This window comes from Mauremys mutica, unplaced genomic scaffold (assembly GCF_020497125.1).
Source record: "Mauremys mutica isolate MM-2020 ecotype Southern unplaced genomic scaffold, ASM2049712v1 001173F_np12_obj, whole genome shotgun sequence".
Taxonomy (NCBI): domain Eukaryota; kingdom Metazoa; phylum Chordata; order Testudines; family Geoemydidae; genus Mauremys; species Mauremys mutica.
The window spans coordinates 28,764-51,459 of record NW_025423132.1 but is presented as its reverse complement, the minus strand read 5'-3'; positions in this window follow the sequence as shown (position 1 = coordinate 51,459).

The window sequence follows — 22,696 nt, the reverse complement described above, 5'->3', positions numbered from 1 at the left end:
TTCTTTAGCTGCTTGTCGAACTTGAACTTGATTTCCCAGAAGGGAGAAAGGGAAAGTCTGGGGCGGCCTTGAGTCCCTGGCTGGAGCAGTGTATGAAAAAGGCTCCAGAGACGCAGCTGGCAATTACAGGCCACTAAGGCTAACGTCAGTACCAGGCACATTGGGTGGAATTGTAGAGCCCAATGATGAGACACATCGGTGAACGGAATTTGCTGGGTGTAGCGGGTGGTTACCCGCTCCTGCCCTGCAGGGCTTGAAGCAGCCCAGGAGAGGGCTGGGGCTGGGGCAAGGAGCCTGGGCTGATTGGGGGAAGCAGGCTCAGCTGTGGCCATGCCCCAGTCAGGCCCAGCTGGCCCCTATAAGAGGCTGTGAGCCAGGAGCCCAGTCAGTCTCCCTCTGCTTGTAGCGAGAGAAGGGCCTGGCTGCAGGGACCCAAGCAAGACACCTAGAGTGGGAGCAGGGCTGGGGAAGGGCCAGAGGAGCTGGGAGCTCTGGCCTGGAAAGCCCCAGGCTGCAGGCCTGACTCTAGGCTGAATAGGTGCAGGGCTGCAATGGGGCAGCCCAGGGCGAAGCAGAGGCGGCAGGTCCAAACCCCTTTGCCTGTGATGAGTGGCTCACACTGCAGTCTGCCCCAGTGAACGGGGGCTGGATGGAGACTGGGCAGTAGCCAAGACTGAGGTGAAGTGGGGATAGTGGGTGAGGGTTCCCCTGGGAGGGGGAGACCAGACCTGTGGGAGACCAGAACTGGCAGAACTGTGGGGGTACTGCCAGGGGGCAGCACCTGGTAAAAGAGGGTCCTGGGAGGAACAGGGGGCCAGCTGCGGTAAGGCGGATCACCAGCCTGCAGAGGGTGCTCTGACAGCTGGAGAGCTAATTCCCAAGATGACCAGCAGGAGGTGCCGCCAGTGAGTCTGCCCCCGCTTACATTGGGGAAGAATGAACATGGTTTTTGTAAAGGAAAATCATGCCTCGCGAATCTACTATAATTCTTTGAGGGAGTCAACAAGCATGTGGATAAAGGTGATCCTGTGCATATAGTATACTTAGATTTTCCGAAAACCTTTGACAAGGTCTCTCCCCGAAGGGTCTGAAGCAAAATGGGATAAGATGGAAGGTCCTCTCTGGGCTAGGTAACTGGTTCAAAGGCAAGAAACAAAGAGTCTAAGTGGTCAGTTTTCAGAACGGAGAGAGGTAAATGGTTTCCCCCTGGGGTCTGTACTGGGACCAGCACTGTTCAACATACTCCTGAGTGATCTGGAAAAAGGGGTAAACAGTGAGGTGGCAACATTTGCAGATGATACAAACCAACTCAAGTTAGTTACGTCCAAAAGAGAGTGCAAAGTGTGACAAAGGGATCTCACCAAACTGAGTGACTGGGCAGTAAAAAGGCAGATGAAATTCAATGTGGATCAATGCAAAGTAATGCACATGGGAAAACATGATCCCAATTCTACATCTAAACTGATGGTGTCTAAATTAGCTCTTACAACTTAAGAAAGAGATCTTGGAGTCACTGTGGATACTTCTCTGAAAACATCTACTCAAAGAGCATCGGCAGTCAAAAAAGCAAACAAAATGTTGGGAAGTCATTAGGAAAGGGATGGCTAACAAGACAGAAATATATTATTACCTGTCTATACATCTGCGGTATGCCCACATCTTGAATACTGGAGCTGGTCCCCCATCTCAAAAATATATATTGGAATTGGAAAAGGTGCAGAAAAGGGCAACCAAAATGATTGGGGTGTGGAACAGCTTCCATGTGAGGTGAGATTAATAAGACTGAGGGGAGTTTTCAGCTTGGAAAAGAGATGACTAAAGGGGGGTTAGGATAGAGGTCTATAAAATGATGACGAGTTTGGAGAAAGTAAATAAGGAAGTATCAGAGGGGTAGCCGTGTTAGTCTGGATCTGTAGGGAAGTGCTATTTACTCCTCATAACACAAGAACTGGGGTCACCCGATGAAATGAATAGACAGCAGGTTTAAAACAAACCAAAGGAAGTATTTCTTCACCCAACACACAGTCAACCTGGGGAAACTTTGCCAGAGGATGCTGTGAGGGCCAAGACTATAACAAGGTCCACCAAAGAACTAGATAAGTTGATGGAGGAGAGATCCATCATTGGCTATTAGCCAGGATGGGCAGGGATACAAAACCATGCTCTTGAAGTGTCCCCAGCCTCTGTTTGCCGGAAGCTGGGAATGGGCCACAGGGGATGGATCGCTTGATGATTCCCTGTTCTGTCGATTCCCTCGCGGGCAGCTGGCATTGGCCACTGTGGGAGGATAGGATTCTGGGCTGGCTGGACCATTGGTCTGATCCAGTATGGCTGTTCTTATGACCAATAGAGGGCAGTCCCCACCAGCAATATTTATATTTGGTGCACTGAAAGGGCCAACTTTCCAAAGCTGACCAATATGATCAGTGAAAGTGTTTTGGAGAAAAAACTAAACAGAAGAACATAAGAACATAAGAAAGGCCGTACCGGGTCAGACCAAAGGTCCGTCTAGCCCAGTATCTGTCTACCGACAGTGGCCAATGCCAGGTGCCCCTGAGGGAGTGAACCTAACAGGCAACGATCAAGTGATCTCTCTCCTGCCATCCATCTCCATCCTCTGACGAACAGAGGCTAGGGACACCATTCTTACCCATCCTGGCTAATAGCCATTTATGGACTTAGCCACCATGAATTTATCCAGTCCCCTTTTAAACATTGTTATAGTCCTAGCCTTCATAACCTCCTCAGGTAAGGAGTTCCACAAGTTGACTGTGCGCTGCGTGAAGAACTTCCTTTTATTTGTTTTAAACCTGCTGCCTATTAATTTCATTTGGTGACCCCTAGTTCTTGTATTATGGGAATAAGTAAATAACTTTTCCTTATCCACTTTCTCAACATCACTCATGATTTTATATACCTCTATCATGTCCCCCCTTAGTCTTCTCTTTTCCAAACTGAAGAGTCCTAGCCTCTTTAATCTTTCCTCATATGGGACCCTCTCTAAACCCCTAATCATTTTAGTTGCTCTTTTCTGAACCTTTTCTAGAGCTAGAATATCTTTTTTGAGGTGAGGAGACCACATCTGTACACAGTATTCGAGATGTGGGCGTACCATGGATTTATATAAGGGCAATAATATATTCTCAGTCTTATTCTCTATCCCCTTTTTAATGATTCCTAACATCCTGTTTGCTTTTTTGACCGCCTCTGCACACTGCGTGGACATCTTCAGAGAACTATCCACGATAACTCCAAGATCTTTTTCCTGACTCGTTGTAGCTAAATTAGCCCCCATCATGTTGTATGTATAGTTGGGGTTATTTTTTCCAATGTGCATTACTTTACATTTATCCACATTAAATTTCATTTGCCATTTTGTTGCCCAATCACTTAGTTTTGTGAGATCTTTTTGAAGTTCTTCACAATCTGCTTTGGTCTTAACTATCTTGAGTAGTTTAGTATCATCTGCAAACTTTGCCACCTCACTGTTTACCCCTTTCTCCAGATCATTTATGAATAAATTGAATAGGATTGGTCCTAGGACTGACCCTTGGGGAACACCACTAGTTACCCCTCTCCATTCTGAGAATTTACCATTAATTCCTACCCTTTGTTCCCTGTCCTTTAACCAGTTCTCAATCCATGAAAGGACCTTCCCTTTTATCCCATGACAGCTTAATTTACGTAAGAGCCTTTGGTGAGGGACCTTGTCAAAGGCTTTCTGGAAATCTAAGTACACTATGTCCACCGGATCCCCCTTGTCCACATGTTTGTTGACCCCTTCAAAGAACTCTAATAGATTAGTAAGACACGATTTCCCTTTACAGAAACCATGTTGACTATTGCTCAAGAGTTTATGTTTTTCTATGTGTCTGACAATTTTATTCTTTACTATTGTTTCAACTAATTTGCCCGGTACCGACGTTAGACTTACCGGTCTGTAATTGCCGGGATCACCCCTAGAGCCCTTTTTAAATATTGGCGTTACATTAGCTAACTTCCAGTCATTGGGTACCGAAGCCGATTTAAAGGACAGGTTACAAACCTTAGTTAATAGTTCCGCAACTTCACATTTGAGAAGAATGTAAATGAAAATTGGGAGCTATTGTTTAAGGAGATTGTTAGATGGGGCATAAGTCACGCTGCATAATTAGCTGAGCTTTCAATGGCCTTCCACTCAACTCGCTGACATTTCTCCCTCTGCAAATGTGGTACCCATTTTAAAACCTAGATCCAATCAATTACAACATGTCCGGGAAGATTCTAGGCATCAATGATCTGATCATTGGGTTGATGGTGATAAACAAGAGATTCTCATAAGGCTCCCTCCCTCCCTCTTCCCAAGAGCCACCCTCATCCTCTCTCCCCTTTCTGCTCCTGCATCCTTTGCAAACTTTCGAAGACAGATGCCTTGTGATGGCCTTTGCTCTTGGGGAAGTTGTCTAGTGGTCAGAGTTTTGGTCCTTTGGGGGAAAGGGCGTGCAAGATGTCAGGGGAGCCCAGGGCCCCCCATCGGCTCTGACCCAGGCCACTCTGAGGGCAACACTTCCTACCACCTCGCTATTGTCCAAAGTTTGCAGTTTGTCACAGGAAGCTCTGAACGGTGTCAGCTCACTGCTTGGCACCTCTTTGCGGCCGGGTATGGCATGGCAGCTTTCTCCTTCTTGGAGTGGCAGCTGTGTCTGTTACGCTGACAGATCCGGGTCAGTGACTTGTCGGTGGGTGGGATCAAACTGGGAACTCAGGAACTTAGTGTGTGGGCCTCTACAGCATGAACTGAAAGCCACCTGGCTGCTAGAGGGAGAGATAAAATGAGTTTTTCTACAGTCTTAGCTAAGTGATCTCGGTGCCACTAGCTGGGACACCCCACCACACCCTGGAGGTGTGTGGGTTACATACTTCCCCTAGCTGAGGAAGCACATCCTGAGCTTCGGAGAGTTCCCAGCTGTAATCCCGGACGACCCCTGGAACGATGCAGCCTGTGGTGGGACACTACTGAGAGTATCAATTCAGGACAAATTGCTTGTAGCAGGGTAGTCACAGCCCGAGGCTGGGTGCCCTTTACTATTAAAGCACGTCACAGCAGCCATGCAGAGAGGACTTTGGTTTTACCCCACTGGCTAATTGGACATCATAGAACCAATTCCCTCAGCTATCCCAGTTCCCTTCTATCACCACCAGCCCCGCTCCTTATGAAGATGAATGGTTATGAAAACCGATACCCCAGTAAAAGAAAACAGGTTCTCTCAAAGGACCAAGCCCCAGATCCAGGTCAATAGACGAGTCAGATCTTACCCACAAATCACGCTCTTGCAAATCCTTTAGCATCTAAAATCTAAAGATATATTCATAAAAAGAAAGAAATATAGATGAGTTAAAATTGTTAAACAAAATCAATTACATTCAGTAATGGGAAAGTTCTTGGTTCAGGCTTGTAGCAGTGATGGAATAAACTGCAGGTCAAATCAAGTCTCTGGAGTACATCCACAGCTGGGATGGGGCATTAAGTCCTTTCTATAGAGCTTCAGTTTGTAGCAAAGTCCCTCCAGAGGTATGAAGCAGGACTGGAGACAAGATGGAGATGAGGCATCAGCCTTTTATAGTCTCTTGCCATGTGGTCTTTGCTTTCTTTGTCCCAAGGACACTCTATCCAGCATGTGCCATAGAAAAACCTTAGAGGTATGTCCATAGGCAGGTCCCTGCAGACCTTGCTGAGTCACAAGGCGTATCTGCCTTCTCTCAGTGGGTCGATTGTAGAGCTGATGGTCCTTAATGGGCCATCAAGCAGGCTAGGCAGAACTGACACCAACTTATCTGGGGTGTTCCCCAGAAGCAGAGCACAAGTTTGAAATACAGGCAGCATAGAGCCAATATTAATAATATTGAATTTGTTGCATCCGATGAAGTGGGTATTCACCCACGAAAGCTCATGCTCCAAAACATCTGTTAGTCTATAAGATGCCACAGGATTCTTTGCTGCTTTTACACATCCAGACTAACATGGCTACCCCTCTGATACTTAATATTCATAATGTCAACTACAAAAAATGACAGACATCTAGAGATAGCATAATTATTATCAGCCAATCAGAACCTCTCCGTAGACCCCTTACATGACAACCTTTCTACAATTGGCAGCAAATATAGAACAGTGGTCGCAACAGTGATCTACACGGTTACAGATTGTCAGTAACGTCACAGGAGGTGACACGGCATCAGTGAGACTGATATTGGAAAACTGCCTCCAGTTTTGGCATCCTCATTTGAAGAAGATGTTGTGAAATTGGAGCTGGGGCAGCAAAGAGCCACCAAATGTTCTGAGGGCTGGAGGAAAATGCCTCCTAGTAAGCTATTGAAAGAGCTCAGCCTGTTTAGCTGATCAAAAGAAGATTGAAAGGTGACTTCATTGAAGCGTTGAAGTGCCTTAATGGAGAGAAAAGATTGGGTATTAAAGGGCTCTTGAATCAAGCAGAGAAAGGCATAATGTCTGGAAGGTGAAAAGAGACAAATTCCTATTACAACTAAGGCACAAATATTCAACAGCGAGGATGATTCACCTCAGGAACAAGCTACCAAGGAAAGTGGTGGATTCTCCATCTCCTGATGTCATTTCATGAAGACTAGATGCCTTTCTGGAATGTGTTTGCCCCCAAAGTAGCAATTGTGTCCTACAGGAGGCCTGTGATACGCAGGGGGTCAGATTAGATGCTCTAATGGTCTCTTCTGGCCATAAAGTCGACTCATTTCTGAAAACTGAGTGTAGCATTGGGAGCAGCGTCTGATGTTTCCCTGTCTAGCCGGCTAGCTGCCTAGAACGAACGCTCCTTGAGTGGGGTGATCCACAGGGAGTAGCTCAAACCTGCAAAGTGCCTGGCCAGGGGCAGGACATTGGCACAGCAAGGGAGGGGTGTGGTAGTGACATCACAAAGGCCTTTGGCAGGACCTCAGCCTATTGGTCCAAGGTGGTGGGGAGGTGGTGACCTCACAGAGAGATGCTGACATCAGCCAGGCAGGACAGGGGTGAGGGGCCAGGGAAACCTCAGAGACCCCTGTGGCTTTGATTCAGCAAGTCTCCTTCTCCAGGTCTCTCTTTGAGGACTGAGGGAGTATTCGGGTTCACGGACGTGAGCGCCAGGAGGAACCTCTTTCGAGTTTTCTCCTTCCCTTTCAGTGATTTTACTGGAAAACAGCCGTCCCTGTTTAGAAGGTAAGAGCCTCCTGGAGGTTTGAAACCTGTTCAGTCTGATTCATCTGGTGAGAGTTGAATTCTAGGCATGGAAAACGAGCTTAAGGAGGCAGAATTTTATTGCACACCTGGGATTTTGTCCCTTAGAATCACTAGGGACATTGGGGTTTGTTCTTTTTGTTTCACCTTTTCCTCCATCCCTCCCTCCTTTCTCTTCTTCTCTTGCTTCTTTTGTACTTTCTCCTGTTCCCCTCCCAACACCAGGAGGTAGGTAGGTGTGTGTGTGTGTGTTGTGGGGGAGTGCTCTGCAGCTCCCACTGTGGGAGGTCCACCCAAAAATGTGAGGCTGTGTATCTATTGGGTTTCCGGGAAACTGGGCGGGCGGAAGCCTGCCCCATGCTAACGGATCCTCCCCCAGCCTAAAGGGAGGATCTACGGGAGCGCAGAAACCCACTAATTTTGGGGGAGAACTAATGAAAGAACAGGGACAGGAGTGCGGTCAAAGGGTCATAAGAAGGGAGCCTGACGGGGACACCGAGCAGAGAACCCCGGACAGCGCCCACTGCTCCTCGAAGGCATCAAGGGAGCCAGCGGACACTGCCCAGAGGAACTCCGCCCGGAGATGTGAACTGACTAAGGACTGGAAACAAGCCCCACAGTCGCAGGAGTCTCCTTTGGCCAACCGCCTCTCCCTGGTCACGTAGATGGCCATCTTAGCCAGAGCGAGGAGGAGGTTGACCAGGAGGTCCCGCAACTTTGTGGGGCCACCGATAGGGAGTGCATGGAGAAGGAGGTGAGGGGAAAAGTGCAGCCAGAAACGTAACAGGATATTGGTGAGGAGCCAGTGTGGGGCTGTGTAGGGGGGTGGTCCCCTGCTTCTGCCCTGAAGGGCTTGAAAAAAGCCTTGGGAGGGGGCTGTGGGTGGGGCAAGAAGCCTGGGTTCATTAGGGAAAGCAGGCTCAGCTGGGGCCAAGCCTCAATCAGGCCCAGCTGGCCCCTATGAGAGGCTGTGAGCCAGGGGCCCAGTCAGTCTCTCTCTGTTTGTAGAGGGAGAAGGGCCTGGCTGCAGGGGGCTGGAGACAAGGTACCTGAGTGGAGCAGGGCTGGGGAAAGGCAGAGGAGCTGGGGAGCTCCAGGCTGGAAAGCCCCAGGCTGCGGCCTAGCATTGGGCTAACAGGTACTGGGGGTTGCAGGGGGCAGGCCAGGGGTTGGCCAAGGCAGCAGGTCTAAACCCTCCTTGCCAGTGATGAATAGGCTGATACTGCAGCCTGCCCCAGGGTGCAGGGCTAGACAATGACTGGCAGTAGCCTGGTACTGAGATGAGGTGGGGATAGTGGTTGGGGGTTTCCCTGGCAAGGGGAGACCCTGAGAGAAAGGGGTGACTGCCAGGGGGCATCATTTCAGATAAAGGGGCACCGGGTCCTGGGATAGACATAGGGGTGAAAAGCACAAGTGGGTCACCAGCCTGCAGAGTGTGCTCCAGAGCTGGGAGAGCTAATTCCTGGAAGTCACCAGCAGGAGGTGCCGCAGGGGTGAGTCTGCTCCTCTACAGGCTGAAATAGTGCTCGGGCAGTGATCCCCACCGGTGACCTGGGCCATCCTTTGGGCTCTCTGGTGAGAATCCTCAGCCTCCCGTCCTCAGTCTCTACCCTGATTGTCTGAGCAGGGGGTTATTGACAGGGAGGAGACTCAGGTCCTTGTTGTTCTTTTTTAAGACCAAGGAAATAAGTCAGAACCAGTTCTGTGTTTGATGGATTTTGCTGCTTCTCTGCATTAATGGTCTCTGTGCAGTTCATGATTCTCTCTAACATTGCAGTTCTCCTCAAATACTTGCTGAATAATTACTGTGCACTGTTGTTGGTCTGGAGCTCATCTGAGAGCACTTTACTCAGGTCATTCAATGTCTGAAATTCAAGATCTGATGGTTAGTTTGAAAATCAGGGCTCTTGGGTCCTATTCCCAACTCTGCCCCTGCCTGGGCGTGTGACCTAAGACAAGTCAATTCTTCTTTCTCAGCCTCAGCTTCTCCCTCTTTCAAGTAGGAATAATAATGATCTGCTCCTACCTACCTCAACACACTCACTCTTCCCCAACACACACACTGTCTCTCCCCACGCACACACAGTCTCCACATTGCAGTTGAAAAGCAGCTGGCAATCTAGTAGGATGCCCATGGAACAATGGGGGAGAGAAACCTGCATCACTGAAAGTGCAGCCATGGAGACACCACACACCAGCCTTGCCTAGCTGGGAAGAATCAAACCTCCACAGAAACACCCTGTGGCTTCTAACCCAGCTCCCTAAGGCCTCAGCCACAGCCACTTAACACAGGGGCCTTTCTACACTCTGGTTCTGTTCTCACTGAAGGGTCATTTCAAATTGTTTGCTCAAACCAGCTTCCCCAGCACACTCACTGCTGTGCAGTTCTGTACGTGTGGCCATGGCTGAACAGCCAGAGTTCCTGCCCGTTTCTCTACTGGCTGGAGCATGGCTAGAGTGTGTTTGTGGTTAATGACGTTGCTGTAGATGGTTCGTTTCCTGTCTATATCTCCAGCACATCAGTCCCTGGCTGGGTCTCCTGGGCAGTGGAAAACATCCCTTGTTTGGCCCTGCCAAGGGGATCGTGCAGAGCTGAGATGTCCCTCGGCTTGGATCAAAGGGGGAGTTGGATGGAATTTATCACACAACCCTCCCTGCTCCCCAGAGCCCCACGGGAGAAGCTAGAGAAGGGGGAGTCATTCCTCCCCTGTGCTCCCAGAAGAGCTGCTAGGGCTCCTTCCTGCCAGCTACTCACCCCTGGATCCATCCTCAGCTCCTGGGATCTTCCTGCTCCAGAGGCTCCAGAGGCCTGGGGGGGGCAGGGCGTCACTGCACCGTCTGACACACAAGGGAGGTTTCTGGAATTGAAGGAAGGAGCAGAGAATGGAGAGGAAAGAAACAGAGAGAAAACGCCTCGTCTCTCCCCTCCCCCTCCCAGCAAGACATGTTACCAAGGACCCGCGTGAGGGGAAATGGTGCCCTGGGCAAACCTTGTACTTTGGCACTTCCCCGTCGCCCCTGGATGATCCCCCTCCCCCTTTACCCCCAGCGCCTGCACTCCCGACCCTTGCACCTCCCCCACCCCTAACTCTTCCCCCTCCTGTGCCCTAACCCCTATGCTGTGTCCCCTCTGCCCTTAACTCCTGCACCCCCTCCTGTGCCCCCAGCCACTGCTCCTCTCCTGCACCCCTGTCACCCCTAACCCCTGCACCCCCTCCTGTGCCCCCAGCCACTGCCCCTCTCCTGCCCCCCTTCACCCCTAACCCCTGCACCCCCTCCTGTGCCACCAGCCACTGCCCCTCTCCTGCACCCCCTTCACCCCAACCCCTGCGCCCCCTCCTGTGCCCCCAGCCACTGCCCCTCTCCTGCACCCCCTTCACTCCTAACCCCTGTGCCCCCTCCTGTGCCCCCAGCCACTGCCCCCCCCCTGCACCCCCTTCACCCCTAACCCCTGTGCCCCCTCCTGTGCCACCAGCCACTGCCCCTCTCCTGCACCCCCTTCACCCCTAACCCCTGCACCCCCTCCTGTGCCACCAGCTCCTGCACTCCCGACCCTTGCACCTCCCCCACCCCTAACTCTGCCCCCTCCTGTGCCCTAACCCCTACGCTGTGTCCCCTCTGCCCTTAACCCCTGCGCCCCCTCCTGTGCCCCCAGCCACTGCCCCTCTCCTGCACCCCCTTCACCCCTAACCCCTGCACCCCCTCCTGTGCCCCCAGCCACTGCCCCTCTCCTGCACCCCCTTCACCCCTAACCCCTGCACCCCCTCCTGTGCCACCAGCCACTGCCCCTCTCCTGCACCCCCTACACCCCTAACCCCTGCTCCCCCTCCTGTGCCACCAGCCACTGCCCCTCTCCTGCACCCCCTACACCCCTAACCCCTGCACCCCCTCCTGTGCCCTAACCCCTATGCTGTGTCCCCTCTGCCCTTAACTCCTGCACTCCCCTCCTGTGCCATCAGCCACTGCCCCTCTCCTGCACCCCCTTCACCCCTAACCCCTGCGCCCCCTCCTGTGCCACCAGCCACTGCCCCTCTCCTGCACCCCCTTCACCCCTAACCCCTGCACCCCCTCCTGTGCCACCAGCCACTGCCCCTCTCCTGCACCCCCTTCACCCCTAACCCCTGTGCCCCCTCCTGTGCCACCAGCCACTACCCCCTCCTGCACCCCCTTCACCCCTAACCCCTGCATCCCCTCCTGTGCCCCCAGCCACTGCCCCTCTCCTGCCCCCCCGTCACCCCTAACCCCTGTCCCCCCTCCTCTGCCACCAGCCACTGCCCCTCTCCTGCACCCCCTTCACCCCTAACCCCTGCACCCCCTCCTGTGCCACCAGCCACTGCCCCTCTCCTGCACCCCCTACACCCCTAACCCCTGCGCCCCCTCCTGTGCCACCAGCCACTGCCCCTCTCCTGCACCCCCTTCACCCCTAACCCCTGCACCCCCTCCCCCCTCCTGTGCCATCAGCCACTGCCCCTCTCCTGCACCCGCTCCACCCCTAACCCCTGCACCCCCTCCTGTGCCACCAGCCACTGCCCCTCTCCTGCACCCCCTTCACCCCTAACCCCTGCGCCCCCTCCTGTGCCACCAACCACTGCCCCTCTGCTGCACCCCCTTCACCCCAACCCCTGCGCCCCCTCCTGTGCCACCAGCCACTGCCCCTCTCCTGCACCCCCTTCACCCCTAACCCCTGCTCTCCCTCCTGGGCCACCAGCCATTGCCCCTCTCCTGCACCACCTTCACCCCTAACCCCTGCGCCCCCTCCTGTGCCCCCAGCCATTGCCCCCTCCTGCACCCCCTTCACCCCTAACCCCTGCACTCCCTCCTATGCCCCCAGCCACTGCCCCTCTCCTACACCCCCTTCACCCCAACCCCTGCACCCCCTCCTGTGCCACCAGCCACTGCCCCTCTCCTGCACCCCTTCACCCCTAACCCCTGCACCCCCTCCTGTGCCACCAGCCACTGCCCCTATCCTGCCCCCTTCACCCCAACCCCTGTGCCCCCTCCTGTGCCACCGGCCACTGCCCCTCTCCTGCACCACCTTCACCCCAACCCCTGCGCCCCCTCCTGTGCCACCAACCACTGCCCCTCTGCTGCACCCCCTTCACCCCCAACCCCTGCGCCCCCTCCTGTGCCACCAGCCACTGCCCCTCTCCTGCACCCCTTCACCCCTAACCCCTGCACCCCCTCCTGTGCCACCAGCCACTGCCCCTCTCCTGCCCCCTTCACCCCTAACCCCTGCACTCCCTCCTGTGCCGCCAGCCACTGCCCCTCTCCTGCACTCCCTTCACCCCTAACCCCTGCACCCCCTCCTGTGCCATCAGCCACTGTCCCTCTCCTGCACTCCCTTCACCCTAACCCCTGCACCCGCTCCTGTGCCATCAGCCACTGCCCCTCTCCTGCACCCCCTTCACCCTAACCCCTGCACCCCCTCCTGTGCCACCAACCACCAAGATACACCCCGTAATCCAAAGTGTGGGAGGTGCGGGGCAGGAACCACGCACCGCTCCTGCCATTGTGGGTACATGGGTAGCTGCTTCTGCCCTAGCACCTGGCTCTAGTGTGTAGCCAGAAGCCCTGGCGAGCATGCGGAGGGATCCTGCTAGCAAAGGGAGCGTTTGATTTTAGAGTCTGATCCAAACAGACCCAGCAGAGAACACAACAATAGCCCTGCCTCTGCCATCCCAGCACAGGGCCCATAAACAAGAGAGGCAGAGACGTGCTCGTTACCGTGCATGGGGTGGAGAGGGAGCACAGACCAGGGACGGGGCATGGAGAAAAACCACAGAGAGGGAGAGAAGGAGAAAGTGAGGCAGGAGGAGAAGCCAGGACTGTGTCTCTGGAGGGAAGGCCTGGGGAGGGGCGTTCGGATGCAGCATGTTAATGAGACCCTTGCGAACACAAGGGCAAGAAGCAGGGAAGGGACTGCAGAGGACAAGCCGGGCTACTCACTCAGTCTCCCCTGTGGCATTGGGTAGCAGGGCCCAGGAAATGAAAATTTCTTAACTACACAGAATTGTTAACTGCTCCCAAATCCATTTGTGCCACGGCTGCAAGCTTAGAAGAGCTTAAGCTGTGAGCTGCATGGACGGCCTCAAGAAACCTCTCTTGTGCGGAGCCTCAAGCAGGTTTGCATTGTGTGACCCCGATGAAAAGCCCAGCAGAGAAAGCTTGCAACTGTCCCAGCTGTTTCAGCTGCATTTAGGGCCTTTAAATCACTCAGGCTGCATCTTCCAACTAAAATGCATTAACAATACAGCTCAGGCAAGCGGCTGGGGACCGTGCAGGCTGCCCGGGCCAGCTGATAGCACTTCCTGCTGACGGCTGCTTTTCTAGGCATGTGTTTTGCTGTTGGACAGAGACCCAGACTTCCTCCCATCTAACCCCCCCTGCTCCCTGACTGCCCCAGCCCCCAGAAAGTCCCCCCCCAAACCCTCCAACCCTCCCCCTGCTCCCTGACTGCCCCCCAGGACTCCTCTTACCACCTGGCAGCTCCAGCCGCTGGCTGCCTCTAGAGCCAAAGTTAAACACGTGCCAGCACACAGCCCCTCCCCCGCAGCGTGCTGAGGCAGCGTGTGTGTGTGTGTGTGTGTGTGTGCAAGGGGGGGGGTCTGGCTGCTGGAGGCCCAATGGGAGCGGCTCAATCAGGCCCCGGCGGCCAATCAGCAGTGCCGCACTCTGCAGGGGGGGGAAATTCCAGATCTTTCCACCTTATTCCAAATTCCTACTAAGGCGCCACTTTGGGGGAATGTGCTCAGTGGGGGAGTGGCAGCCCCCCTGCTCCCCCCAGCTACGCTCCTGCTTGTGGGGGCCCCTGCAAGACCCAGGGCCTAGGGCAAATTGCCCCACTTGCCCCCGCCTCTGGGCGGCCCTGCTAGCAGCTCTTCTGGGAGCGCAGGGGAGGAATGACTCCCCCTTCTCTAGCTTCTCCCCGTGGGGCTCTGGGGAGCAGGGAGGGTTGTGTGATAAATTCCATCCAACTCCCCCTTTGATCCAAGCCGAGGGGCGTCTCAGCTCTGCACGATCCCCTTGGCAGGGCCAAACAAGGGATGTTTTCCACTGCCCAGGAGACCTCAGCCAGGGACTCAAGGCCGCCCCAGACTTTCCCTTTCTCCCTTCTGGGAAATCAAGTTCACGTTCTACAAGCAGCTAAAGAAGCCTCAACCCTGCATCTGAATTAATGTCAATTTCTCACTGCCTGACAGAAACAAATGTCATTTCAATCCCAGGTGAGTCCACTTCAGTCATTCCTCAGCCCGATTCCTTCACCCTCCTGCCTTAGCTTAGGGCATTGCGCCACCCTGTGGGCGTTTCATTTCCCTTCTCAGTTTCACACACAGACACAATTTCCTTTGCTGTTCAACGAACAGCAAAACTTTTCTGTGTCTCTAGTCTGAGCCAGGGCATTCAACTCCATTGAAACCTTCTCTCCTGCAATGGCAACGGCCAGACAGAGGGGACGTGGCCACCTTTAGCCCTGGCAGTGAGATATTCCCTCTCCTCTTTCTTCAGGCTGCTGTTGTTATTCCATAAAACATAAACCATGGAATAAAAAGCTGAGTTTACTCCAGGGTGAGGAAAGAAAGGAGCCACCAACTCCCCAAAAAATCTCAGTGCCCCAGAGAAAAGCTGCCCCTGTTATTGGAACTAAGGATGTGCTGGAGATATGTTGGGAAAAGGGACTGTCTGAATTGCCCAGGCAGGAAACGAACAATCTACAGCAACATCATTAACCACAGACACACTCTAGCCATGCTCCAGCCAGTGGGGAAGTGGGCAGGAATTCATAACGTCAACTATAAAAATGATACACATCTAGAAATAGCATAATTATAATCAGCCAATCAGAACCTCTCCATAGACCCCTTACGCGCCAACCTTTCTACAATATTGGCTACAAATAGAACAGTGGTCGCAATGGTGATCTATACAGTACAGATTATGTCAATAACGTCACAGGAGGCGACACGGCATCAGTGAGACTGATACTGGAATAGCCTCCAGTTTTGGTGTCCTCATTTGAAAAAGATGTTGTGAAATTGGAGCTGGGGCAGCAAAGAGCCACCAAATGTTCTGAGGGCTGGAGAAAAATGCCTTCTAGTGAGCTATTGAAAGAGCTCAACCTGTTTAGCTTATCAAAAGAAGATTGAAAGGTGACTTCACTGAAGTGTTGAAGTGCCTTAATGGAGAGAAAAGATTGGGTATTAAAGGGCTCTTGAATTGAGCAGAGAAAGGCCTAAGAAGACCCAGTGGCTGGAAGGTGAAAAGAGACAAATTCCTATTACAACTAAGGCACAAATATTCAACAGCGAGGATGATTCACCACAGGAACAAGCTACCAAGGAAAGTGGTGGATTCTCCATCTCTTGATGTCATTTCATGAAGACTAGATGCCTTTCTGGAATGTGTTTGCCCCCAAAGTAGCAATTGTGTCATACAGGAGGCCTGTGATATGCAGGGGGTCAGATTAGATGCTCTAATGGTCTCTTCTGGCCATAAAGTCGACTAATTTCTGAAAAACTGAGTGCAGCATTGGGAGCAGCGTCTGATGTTTCCCTGTCTAGCCGGCTTGCTGCCTAGAACGAACGCTCCTTGAGTGGGGTGATCCACAGGGAGCAGCTCAAACCTGCAAATTGCCTGGCCAGGGGCAGGACATTAGCCCAGCAAGGGAGGGGTGTGGCAGTGACATCACAAAGGCCTTTGGCAGGACCTCAGCCTATTGGTTGAAGGTGCTGGGGAGGTGGTGACCTCACAGAGAGATGCTGACATCAGCCAGGCAGGACCGGGGCGAGGGGCCAGGGAAACCTCAGAGACCCCTGTGGCTTTGCTTCAGCAAGTCTCCTTCTCCAGGTCTCTCTCTGAGGACTGAGGGAGTATTCGGGTTCACGGACCTGAGCGCCAGAAGGAACCTCTTTCGAGTTTTCTCCTTCCCTTGTAGTGATTTTACTAGAAAACAGCCGTCCCTGTTTAGAAGGTAAGAGCCTCCTGGAGGTTTGAAACCTGTTCAGTCTGATCCATCTGGTGACAGGTCACTTCCCTTCTCTGTACCTCAGGCTCCTCCCCATCTGCCCAATGGGAACAGGGGCAATTCTCGAACTCTGGGCAGTCGTGAGCCTGAGTGAGATAAGGGGTGATAAAGCCCTGTGTGAAGGAGAAAGGGGAGTTTCACGGTGTTTAGCACCAAGGAATTCTAAAGTTTGCTAAAATGTCTAGTCTGTGGAAACAAGAAATGGTCGGGGCCAAACTTTTTAACCACTGCCTTTTCTGAAGCCCATTCAGGGGTGTGAGTCTCTGTCTTTTCGGTACCTGGGGTTCTTTGCCAGCAGGAGAGAAGAGGTTCCTGCCTCCATTTTTGTGGCCTTAACAAACCAGGTGTTGTGCCCCAGTTCTCGTCAGTGATCCCTGAATAAGAACATCTTCCCATCCATGAACAAGACAGGACCTATCTTTCAAAGGGGAACAAAGAGACCCCTGGGCCTTACAGACTAGCTAGCCTCACTTCCATAGCTGGAGAGATACTGGAATACATTCTTAAACACTCAGTTTGTCAGCAGCACCTACAGGATAATTTGATTCTTAGGACAAGTGAGCATGAATTTGTCAAAAACAAATCATCCCAAACCCAGCCTCTTTCCTTCTTTGGCAGGGTTCCAGGCCTAGTGGAGGTGGGTAAACAGTATGAATGATGATTTGGAAAATGGAGTGGAGAGTATCGTTCTAAAATGTGCAACTGACACCAAGCACTTTGGAGCACAGGACTGGAATTCAAAACGCCCGTAACAAATTGGAGACTTGGTCTTCTTGAGCCAAACCCCATGGCTGGGCCCCTTTCTCTAGACTGGGCTGAAGTGAAACCCCAGAGCCAGACACTCCTCCTCCTGGGCAGTGCGCTCTCACCTTGAATGGTCAGATGCTGCTTAGCGCTGTCAGAGCAACTTTGGCTGGGGGATTCTCCCAGCACTTCCAATAGCGGGAAGGTACAAAATTCCCATTTGCCTGCTGGGGACGGAGCCCTAGAGGGGGGAGCAACTTGCCCAGAGTCCCACCGGAAAAGGAAAACAACCAGCAGTGGAACCGATAGGAAACCCAGCAATGGAACTCAGGAGTCCTGGGGGTGTGCTAGGGTGACCAGATGTCCCAATTTTATAGGGACAGTCCCAATTTTGGGGTCTTTTTCTTATCTAGGATCCTATTACCCCCCACTCCCTGTCCCGATTTTTCACACTTGCTGTCTGGTCACCCTCGGGTGTGCACATGTGTGGGTCCCAGCTGCTCCCTGCCCCCCTCACTGAAGCAGGTGTGCAGGGTTACTGCCCTGGGAACTGCAGGGCACCAGTGGCCATGGGGCCGGCTGGAGGCAGGGCAGGGGCTGATTGGAGGTAGGGTCTGGCTGCAGGCTGGGCAAGGGGTGCGGGGCTGGCTGGAGACAGGGGTGTGTGGGGCAGGCTGGCTTCAGGCAAGGGGGTGCGGCAGGAGTTGGCTGGAGACAGGGCAGGGTGTGCACGGCTGGGGGTGTGTGGGGGCTGGCTGGCTTTGGGCGGGGCCACAGGGGATTGCAGCAGGAGTTAGCTGGAGACAGGGCAGGGGGTGTGGCAGGGGCTGGCTGTGGGCAGGGGGTGTGGGGCTGGCTGCAGGCAGGGCAGGGAGGATGCAGCTGGTGGGGGCAGGGCAGGCTGCAGACAGGGGCTGGCTGCAGACAGGGCATGGGGTGCGGGGCTGGCTGCAGGCAGAGCATGGGGTGCGGGGCTGGCTGCGGGCAGGGCAGGGGGTGCGGGGCTGGCTGCGGGCAGGGCAGGGGGTGCAGAGCTGGCTGCAGACAGGGGCTGGCTGCGGGCAGGGCAGGGGGTGCGGGGCTGGCTGCAGGCAGGGCAGGGGGTGCAGGGCTGGCTGGAGGCAGGGCAGGGGGGTGCAGCAGGGGTTGGCTGGAGACAGGGGCTGGCAGGGCAGGGGGTGCGGGGCTGGCTGCAGAGAGGGGCTGGCTGCAGGCAGGGCATGGGGTGCGGGGCTGGCTGCAGAGAGGGGCTGGCTGCAGGCAGGGCAGGGGGTGCAGGGCTGGCCGCAGAGAGGTGCTGGCTGCAGGCAGGGCATGGGGTGCAGGGCTGGCTGCAGGCAGGGCAGGGGGGTGCAGCAGGGGTTGGCTGGAGCTGGGGCATGCGGGGCTGGCTGGAGACAGGGGCTGGGTGCAGGGAGGGCAGGGGGTGGCGGTCTCACTGAAAATGTACTGAGAGGTATTTTAAGGTGAAGATAACACCATGGTTACCAGGTGACTGGCACATCCTGGGTTAAAGAAAGGAAGGGACCTGGAGTTAATAGTCTGAAGTATTTGTGTTACCAGCCCTGTCACTGTCTGACCCCCCGTCAGTGTGGAGCAGGTGTGTACGTTGCTGTGTGGAACGCACAGACTCCTGCAGAGCAGGGGCAGCTGTTTCCATGGCAGAGAGCCTGGCACTTAGGAGACTTTCTTGACTTGCTGTTTTGAAGCAATTCAGTAAAATAACGGTGGAGCTACAATGTCCAGTCCAAAATTTCAGCCCCCCTGGTGCAAAAACACTATTTTAGGATCTAAACAGGAGGCTTCCAGTGCTAGGACACCTGACCAGAGAGCTCAGTGGGGGTGTAACAGCTGCTGACTCTGAGGGTCCTGGGCTAAATCCACTTGCAGGTGGAGGCGTTTCGATTTATTTGATCAATAATGAGGAAGGTATTTGTGTTTGCGTCTGTCTTTGTGGTGCTTGTGTCTCTCTGTTGGGGCAGACTGCTGAGCCCTGAGTAGGGGGCGGAGCTAGGCGGAGGAGGGGGCCTATAAAAGCGGCCGCCCAGCCAGGCAGCAGCACAGCTGCGAGCAGCAGCCCAGGAGCCGGCCAACAGGGCTGCTAACAGGGGAGTTTGAGTGGGAGTTCCCATTGGAGGAGCCAGAAGGGGGCGGCGCCGTGCTTCCCGTGTTCCCCAGGTAAGAACGCCGAGCGAGGCCGAGACAGCCACAGCCATGAGCCAAGCAGTGGATGATACACCGAGGATGAGAGCATGCAGCAGCTGCGGTATGTACATGGTCCTAGCGGGGGACCCAGAACAGTACTATGTATGCACGAAGTGCCGCCTAATAGAGCTGCTGGAGGAAAAGATCCAGGGTCTAGAGTTGCAGGTAGAAACCCTGGTAGAGCATAGAAGGGGGTTTGAGCAGCTGATGGAGCAATGGCAAGCAGTGACTGAAGGGGAATGCCCAGAGGTACAGGGGGAAGCAGGGGCTAAGGCCAGTGAGGGGGGACTGCCAGACGAGGAATATGGGCAGTGGAAGCATGTGACCGTGAGAAGCAGGCCGAGGAAAAGGAGAGCCAGTGAGGGAGAAATATAGCTAAGGAACAGGTTTGAAGGTTTGGAGAATGAGGAAGGGGTACAGCAGGTGGTAGCTGACGGTGGGAAGCCAAGGAAAAAGAGACGAGCGGCCAGTCCCATAGAAAGAGGGGAGGAGTCTATGGAGACAGCACCAAGTTTGGGCCCAGGGAGGTTACAGGATGGCTTAAGGGGAACCACAAGGGATGATAGGAATGGAAGGAGCGTGCGACGAGGGGGGACGGGGGATAGGTTAGAGGACCGCACTATCCCCAGGCAAAGGCAGGTCTACGTGATTGGGGATTCCATACTGAGAAGGTTGGATAGGCCTGTGACCAGGGCCGATCCGGAGAACAGAAGGGTGTGCTGTCTACCGGGCGCTAAAATACGGGATGTGGACCTGAGGTTGAAAAGGATCCTAAGAGGAGCAGGTAAGAACCCTTTGGTCATCCTTCATGTGGGAACGAATGACACTGCTAGATTCTCGCTAGACAGGATCAAGGGAGACTATGCCAGGTTGGGTAAGACGCTCAAGGAAATTGAGGCTCAGGTGATCTTCAGTGGGATCCTACCTGTACCTAGGGAAGGGCGCCAAAGGGGTGAGAGAATCGTGACGATAAATAGTTGGCTGAGGGAGTGGTGTTACAAGGAGGGCTTTGGGATGTATGGGCACTGGGAGGCTTTTGGGGACAGACAACTGTTCTCACGGGATGGGCTCCACCTAAGTAGGGAAGGAAGTAGACTTCTAGGAGGGAGGTTGGCTCATCTGATTAAAAGAGCTTTAAACTAGACACTGAGGGGAGACGGTTGGGAGAGGTCCTGGTGCTCTCCACGCCAAATTTATACATTGGGAGTGAGAACAACAAGAGAACAATAGATATAGCCAGAGGGGGGCAGGCAGGTGTAAGGAAGAGGGGGGGGATGGATACTAGATCTACAGGTCATGCTGGTAGTACTGTGTCCCTACCGAGTTGGGTGAAAAGAGTGAGAGGAGCCCAACAGCAAAAGTTAGGATGTTTGTTCACCAATGCGAGAAGCTTAGGTAATAAAATGGAAGAACTGGAGCTCTTGGTCCGAGAATTGAAACCGGATATCGTAGGAATAACCGAAACATGGTGGAACGGTAGCCATGACTGGAGTACAGGTATGGAAGGGTATGTGCTGTTTAGGAAAGACCGATGCAAAGGTAAAGGTGGGGGAGTAGCATTGTATATCAATAATGAGGTGAAATGTAATGAAATAACTAGCAATGCAATGGATAATACGGAGTCTGTCTGGGCAATGGTCACATTGGGGAAGAAAACTACTAGAGCCTCACCCAGGATAGTGATTGGGGTGTGCTATAGACCGCCGGGATCTAGCCTGGAGACGGATAGAGAGCTCTTTAATGTTTTTAAGGAGGTAAACACTAATAGGAACTGCTTGATCATGGGGAATTTTAACTTCCCGGATATAGATTGGGAGACAAATGCTAGTAACAATAATAGGGCTCAGCTTTTCCTAGACGTGATAGCTGATGAATTCCTTCATCAAGTGGTTGCTGAACCGACGAGGGGGGGATGCCATTTTAGATCTGGTTTTGGTGAGTAACGAGGACCTTGTTGAGGAAATAGTTGTAGGGGACAACCTTGGCTCGAGTGATCATGAGCTAATTCGTTTCAAAATAAATGAGAGGATAATCAATATTGCATCTGAGACTAGGGTTTACGATTTCAAAAGGGTTAACTTTACTAAACTAAGGCGACTAGTTAGGGAAGTAGACTGGACTAACATATTTAGGGATCTAAAGCCAGATGATGCCTGGGGTTGCTTCAGGTTGAAGTTGCAGGAGATGTCAGAGGCATGTATCCCGAGAAAGGGAAAACGGCTCGTAGGTAGCAGCTTTAGACCCAGCTGGATGAGCAAGCGTCTCAGAGGGGTCATTAAGAAAAAACAGAAAGCGTACCAGGAGTGGAAAATGGGAGGGATCAGCAAAGAAACCTACCTTATTGAGGTCAGAGGGTGTAGGGAAGCAGTGAGAAAGGCAAAGCGACGGGTGGAGATGGACCTAGCGAAGGGGATTAAAACCAATAGCAAAAGGTTTTTTAGCCATATAAATAGGAAGAAAACCAAGAAAGAAGAAGTGGGACCGCTTAAAACTTTGAACGGAGTGGAGATTAGGGATAATCTTGGAATGGCACTATATCTGAACGAATATTTTGCCTCGGTCTTCAATGAGGCTAATGAAGGGGTAAGGAATAGTGACAGAGGGACCGATGGGAATGAGGATATGGGGGTAGACATTACGGTATCAGAGGTGGAAGCCAAACTTGAACAGCTTAATGGAAGTAAATCGGGGGGCCCGGATAATCTTCATCCTAGAATATTAAGGGAATTAGCGAGTGATATTGCTAGCCCGTTAGCGATGATTTTTAATAAATCTCTAAATTCGGGATTGTACCGTTGGACTGGAGATTAGCTAATGTAGTTCCTATATTCAAGAAGGGGAAAAAAAGTGACCCGGGTAACTACAGGCCTGTTAGTTTAACATCTGTAGTATGCAAAGTCATGGAAAAAATTTTAAAAGAGAGAGTGGTTACGGAACAGGAGGCCGATGGCAACTGGGATAGTTTACAGCATGGATTTACGAAAGGTAGATCGTGCCAAACCAACCTGATCTCCTTCTTTGAGACAGTAACAGATTTTTTAGACAAGGGAAATGCGGTGGATCTAATATATCTGGATTTCAGTAAGGCGTTTGATACGGTACCGCATGAGGAATTACTGGTTAAATTGGAAAAGATGGGGATTGAAATGAAAATCCAGAGGTGGATAAGGAGCTGGTTAAAGGGGAGACTGCAGAGGGTAGTATTGAAGGGGGAACTGTCAGGTTGGAGGGGGGTTACTAGTGGAGTTCCTCAAGGTTCAGTTTTGGGTCCGATTTTATTCAATCTATTTATTGCTGACCTGGGAACCAAGAGTAGGAGTGGGCTGATAAAGTTTGCGGATGACACCAAGTTGGGAGGTATTGCCAGTTCGGAAAAGGATCGGGATATCCTCCAGGGAGATTTGGATGACCTTGTAAACTGGAGTATTAGTAACAGGATGAAATTCAATGGTGAGAAGTGTAAGGTTATGCATTTAGGGATGACTAACAAGAATTTTAGT